The sequence below is a fragment of the Xenia sp. Carnegie-2017 genome, unplaced genomic scaffold, assembly GCF_021976095.1.
Source record: "Xenia sp. Carnegie-2017 unplaced genomic scaffold, XeniaSp_v1 HiC_scaffold_16, whole genome shotgun sequence".
NCBI lineage: Eukaryota > Metazoa > Cnidaria > Anthozoa > Malacalcyonacea > Xeniidae > Xenia > Xenia sp. Carnegie-2017.
In genome coordinates this window covers 14,566,153-14,572,900 of record NW_025813469.1, presented here as the reverse complement: position 1 = coordinate 14,572,900, position 6,748 = coordinate 14,566,153, and the positions used below count along the sequence as shown (strand labels likewise).

The 6,748-nt window shown below is 33.0% G+C and overlaps 1 long non-coding RNA gene across 1 annotated transcript; it reads left to right on the top strand.

Moving 5' to 3' along the window:
- The first annotated feature begins 1,337 nt into the window (after positions 1-1,337).
- Positions 1,338-1,618, top strand: LOC124436501. The gene is made up of 2 exons (XR_006945375.1): positions 1,338-1,378; positions 1,523-1,618. It is a non-coding gene; the product is annotated as an uncharacterized LOC124436501 (long non-coding RNA).
- Positions 1,619-6,748: the final 5,130 nt, after the last annotated feature.

Genomic DNA, 6,748 nt, shown 5'->3' with positions numbered 1-6,748 from the left:
ACTACCTGTGTCTCATACCCGGCCTGTAGAAACGTTTAGGAATCTTGTGATTGGTCGAAGCATCGAGGGACCACCCTATCATTATGCAGCATTTGATATGGCGTCATTGACCATATTTCCCAAGTACTTGAAAAAAAGTGATGTGGAGAAGACGTTTTTATTTTTTTGGACAGAAGCAAGTAAATGTCGGTTTCATGCAGAACAGTAATAAAAAATAGAACGATGTTTTTAATATCCTAAACCTTTCACGACTAAGAGACAGAATATTTGTTGTTCTATACACTAAACGAAATACATTATAAGAAATTGATACAGTTTTTCTAAATTGTTTGTAAATCAAAAATCTACAAAGCTGCTTCTATACAGAGAAGAGAAATGGTGATTTGTCAATTATTAACTTCTTTGCATTAAAAAGATATGGTGCAGATAAAGGTAGACATAAAGGTAGACATAAAGGTAGACATGAAGATAGACATAAAGGTGGACATAAAGGTAGACATAAAGGTAGACATAAAGGTAGACATAAAGATAGACATAAAGGTGGACATAAAGGTAGACATAAAGGTAGACATAAAGGTAGACATAAAGGTAGACATAAAGGTAGACATAAAGGTAGACATAAATAGACATAAAGGCAGAAACAAAGGTGCAGACATAAAGATAGACATAAAGGAGACATAAGACATAAAGACAGACATAAAGAGACATGAAGTAGACATAAAGGCACATAAAAGACACAAAGTAGACATAAAGGACATACAGACATAGCCAGACATAAAGGTAGACATAAAGATAGACATAAAGGTGGAATAAAGTGGACATAAAGCCAGACATAAAGGTAGACATACAGACATAAAGCTAGACAGGTGAACACAGACATAAAGGTAGACATAAAGGTAGACACAAAGGTAGACATAAAGCTAGACATAAAGGTAGACATAAAGGTAGACATAAAGGTAGACATAAAGATAGACATAAAGGTGGAAATAAAGGTAGACATAAAGGTAGACATAAAGGTAGACATAAAGGTAGACATAAAGGTAGACATAAAGGTAGACACATAAAGTAGACATAAAGCTGCAGACATAAATAAGACATGAAAGGCAGACACAAAGGTAGACATAAAGCACATAAGGTAGACATAAAGGTAGACATAAAGACATAAAGGTAGACATAAACCAGACATAAAGGTAGACATAAAGCTAGACATAAAGGTAGACATAAAGGTAGACATAAAGGTGATAAAGGTAGACATAAAAGCAGACATAAAGTTAGACATAAGGTAGACATAAAGATAGACATAAAGGTAGACATAAAAGTAGACATAAAGGTAGACATAAAGGTAGACATAAAGGTAGACACAAAGGTAGACATAAAGGTAGACATAAAGGTAGACATAAAGGTAGACATAAAGTTAGACATAAAGGTAGACATTAAGATAGACATAAAGGTAGACATGAAGGTAGACATAAAGTTAGACATAAAGGTAGACCTAAAGGTAGACATAAAGCTAGACATAAAGATAGACATAAAGCTAGACATAAAGCTAGACCTAAAGGTAGACATAAATGTAGACATAAAGGTAGACATAAATGTAGACATAAATGTAGACATAAAGATAGACATAAAGATAGACATAAATGTAGACATAAATGTAGACATAAAGATAAACATAAAGGTAGACATAAAGGTAGACATAAAGATAGACATAAAGATAGACATAAATGTAGACATAAATGTAGACATAAAGATAAACATAAAGGACATAGAAGACATAAAGGTAGAAATGTAGACATAAATAGATATAAATAGATAATAAAGGTAGATATAATGTAGACATAAATTAGACACAGTAGAATGGGGTAGACATATAAAACATAAAAAAGAAAGATACATAAAGGCAGACACAACAGATTATTGCAGACATAAAGACATAAAGACAGATTGATAAAGATAGACATAAAGGCAAACATAAATTGTGGACATAAAAAGAAAGAGACATAAAGTAGACAAACATATAAACATAAAGGAAAGACATAAAGGAAGGACATAAAGAACATAGAAGGAAGGACAGAAAGAAGGAAGGAAATAGACATAAAGATAGACATAAGAAGATAGACATACAGCTATGGACATAAAAGAAGGACAATATAGCAGGAATATAGTGGACAAAGGATAGGAAGTATATACAGATAAAGACAAACATATGCAGACATAAAGCAGACACAAAGGCAGACAATAAAGAGACATAAAATAAGACATAGTTGCAGACATAGTTGGACATAAAAGGCACATACAAAGGTGGACATAAAGGCAGACATAAAGGCAGACTACAAAGGAGACATAAAAGTAGACATAAAGTTAGGACATAAAGGTAGACATAAAGGCAGACATAAAGGTATTATAAAGAAGACATAAAGGTACATAAAGGACATAAAGGACATAAAGGTAGACATAAAGCTAGGACATAAAAGTAGACATAAAGATAGACATAGACATAAAGATGACATAAAGATAGACATAAAGGTAGACATAAAGATAAATATAAAAGTAGACATATACAGATAAATGTAGGACAAAATGGACATAAAGATAGACATAAGGACATAAAGATAAACATAAGGTGAAAAGATATAGTAGACATAAATGACATAAATGCAGACACAAAGTTGCAGACATAGCAGCAGACATAAAGATAAACATAAAGGTAGACATAAAGTTAGATTAAAGGAGACATAGGTAGACATAAAAGCAGATAAGGTAGACATAGCAGACATATTGCAGATTATTAAAGGTAGACAAAGCCACACATAAAGCAGACATAAAGGTAGACACATAAAAGTAGACACATAAAGAGACAAAGGTAGACATAAAGGACACAAAGGTAGACATAAAGATAGACATAAAGGTAGACATAAAGGTGGACATGAAGTAGACAAAGGCAGACATAAAGAAGGAAGCAAAAAGTAGACATAAAGTTAGACATAAAGGTAGACATAAAGATAGACATAAAGATAGACATAAACGTAGACATAAAGATAAACATAAAGGTAGACATAAAGGTAGACATAAATGTAGACATAAATGTAGACACAAAGGTAGACATAAAGGTAGACATAAAGATAAACATAAAGGTAGACATAAAGGTAGACATAAATGTAGACATAAATGTAGACACAAAGGTAGACATAAAGGTAGACATAAAGATAAACATAAAGGTAGACATAAAGGCAGACATAAATGTAGACATAAAGGTAGACATAAAGCTAGACATTTAGATAAAATTTTATTCATAAAACTCCTTATTTCATATACGGAATTTGGAAAAATCGTTATTTGACACTTGCAGTCGTTACTTCGAAAGTTCGTCAGTAAAACTGTGAATGAAACTGTGAAAAATAACGAAGTTCCAAGTACAAAGTACATTCAGATGATAAAGCGTATTTTCAGTGTCACTCCATAATGTCTTTTTATAACTTGAGTAATATCTGATTTACCAAATAACAAATTAAAATGATTGCAATGTTAAACAACGGTCTACCTTTATCTGTATTTCCTAGACGTAATGTAATGAATAGAGTACAGCATATTTGCTATAGTCGAAGGGTGAGTTAATTTAGGTTATAATGAAAAAAGACACCTTTGAACACTAGTAGAATATGAACTATAAAATACAAATTCATACTTCTTCATTGTACAATTACTCAATCACACGGTTTCAGAACACTGCAAATGTCAAAATCTACTACAATATTAGCTTTTACAAAGTAAAAAATAAGTAAAGGGCAAAGCAAAAGTCAGCAAAACCAGCGTGTTTTGGTGAAAGGTATGGTGAAAAAATGGGGCTCTTACCATTTAGTAGAAAAACCAGAGTAAAAAAGTAAGCAAGGGAAGGCAAAAAGTTGGCAAAAACATTTTGGTTTGGTAGAAGCCATTGCAGTAAGAAGTTGATGAAAAAATATAAATCAGTTCAATTGTTTAGTCAAATAATCCGAACGCCATTAAATAAGAAAAATTGACTAAGGACATGCGCATCATTGCCCTGGTTTACCACATGCAATGCATGACGTTGTGCTTATTTTATTCATCTTCTTTCGTCTTCCTCGAAGGCATTAATGTCTTGTAATGTGAAGTTTCGACATGAAAACTTCAAAAAGACAAAACCTTTGCGGTTATAGTTCTTTAATCGCATTGTTTTGGTGAAAAACATTTGTTAAACATAGAGTATGTTAGTATTAATGAATTTTTCTTCAAATGCACGGAAAAAAGTCTTAATACAAGTTTGAAAGCCGCGTTCGTATGTGAAGGGTGTGGCACCAGCGAAAGCACACCCGATGTCAGCATAAGAGTAAACGGGTTCAAGACCTGTCTGGCTTGCGTTGCAGCAATTTCTCTTTATTAAAATTCATTAAAAATAAACGATTAAATAGAAGTTCCAAAATTTTTAAGAGTCGGAAACATTTAGCTCAAAAGAAATACCCTCGGCTTCGGTGCACTTGTCTGCAGGTTCAAAGCGCACTGGCTAAATTTTTCGTGAAAATTTATGAAGAAAAATTAGTTAGAAAGAATTAAAAATGATTTGCTTTTCTTCACATGTCATCTTTCGTCTTCACATTCCAATATTTCTCTTCATCACTTCTCTCTTTCATTCACCATCATCAACTATCGTTGAGACATCTTTCTAACATTTGTCGATCTTGCTAAGCTTTGCATCTTTCATGGTAACAGACAGGCTTCGAACTGGGATGTCTAGCGGAGAAGGCATGAACGGTGGCCACCATACTTTTGCTGCTGGTCGATGATGCATAACAAAATTTGGGACTTTTTACATATTTTTTGTCACGTCACAATACAAAATTTCCACGATACTTCATGTAAGAAACATAAAACATCTACACAAATAGTATAAGTCTATTGCATTATAAAGAAATTCCTAAATTTCAGTTTATTATAGTAACAACAGGGTTAGCAAGTAAATTGCTAGCAAATCTTTTATTTTACTTTCTCTTACCATGAATTTCTATATACAAAAGTGTATTTAGAAATCCATGGTAAGATATCTCATAGTTGACCTTCGCTTCTGATGGTCTGTTTACACAACAAACATGATTTACAAATGATCAACGAATTTATGTTGCCTGTTGCTCATTAAACGCACATGATCATTTGTAGCTTTATTTACGAAGCCGCCAGTGTTCGTACTATTTCACCATTGCTAGCTTTCAATAACCATCTTCAAGTTCAAAATGATAAACAATCGTTTCCAACACGACTTAACGCTAATAAAAAGTGCCAAAACTTTAAGTCACCAACATCTTAATGCTTCAAACTCATAGAATACATGACTAAGCGATTAAGATAGCACATGCTTTATTTGATAGGGTGAATAAATTTAATTTCATGATTTGCATAATACCATAGAATAATGCTCCATCATCATTTGCATTTTACGTATATTTAATGAAGGAGAACATAGCTCTTTTGTTTTAAGACACACTAGCTATTGTTTTCAGAATTAAATTTAATGACATCCTGTAACTTGCTCCTACACGAACAATGAATATCAAACAATGATGTAGAACAATTACATCATGAATGCCTTGCGTCATGCATAAGATATTAATCACCTAAAGTTATTGGCACTTGTAAACTACACGGCCTCATGGTAAACACTTGTTTTTTTGTAAGAGGTTGATGAACAAGACTAAAGAAAGCAAAGAAAAGTTGGTGCCTTATATGTAGTAGTCGGCGAGTTTCGTTAATTTTTTGTTGGTCATCGAAAGTCGTCTTTTTTTGACTCTAATGTATTTGAACGTATTCATAAAAGATGAAGACGGTCGACAGTTGTTATTGCAACTGAACAAGGAATGAAAATGTGACCTTGAAGACACTTGTTGAAAAACATATGAAATACAGTTGAAAATACAAACGCTTCATGTCAAGGAAAAATCAATACTCACAATGGCAGAGCAACTGAGAAATCAAAATACACGAAAAGAAAGGAAAAGATTCGTTAATAATTTAATAACTACTTGGTAATAGCCAATAATATAGGGAAAACAGATCAATAGCGAGACAAACCATTCAATCACAATTGTGGATATCTTGCGAGAAAATAGGGTTTATAAACCAAGTAAACCTCGAAAGCGATTCTCAACGAAAACCTCACGTTAACTTTCAAAGATATCAATGCAGAGTTACAACGACATCGAGCATACAAGGCTATTTACCATAGCGAAGAATTTGAAATACATGCCATTTGGATGAAAACTATCACATCGAATGCCTGCAGAGCGCATAAGACCAGAGATGGTACAACGTTATTACGACAATTATACAAACTGGCATCTTATAACAGCTAAGTTCTTCCACAGAGTATTTACAGAGATGAATGGTTATACATAACAATTGAACAGCAAAAACCCATCGCCGAGAAGAGAGGATAAAGTCTACAGTGAAATTTGCTGTTTAAAGAAAGGAATTTAGTCGTATCTTGAATAATTGTGACTTGATTATATAGCACTTGTGAAATATTCACATTCCTTGTTAACATCTATAATATATTATGGTGCATCAGTTCATAATGAAGCAGCAGACTACACTGATGACATCCTTGTGAAGGTGCTTTTTCCGTTCATGCAGCTAGCTGTCCAGTCCTTTCAAAAAAGTTGTTAGCTAGTTGTTTTTTCACAACATTTTCAATTGCTATTTGGAGAAACGCACAAAGAAAAACTAATAGCGGCAGCTG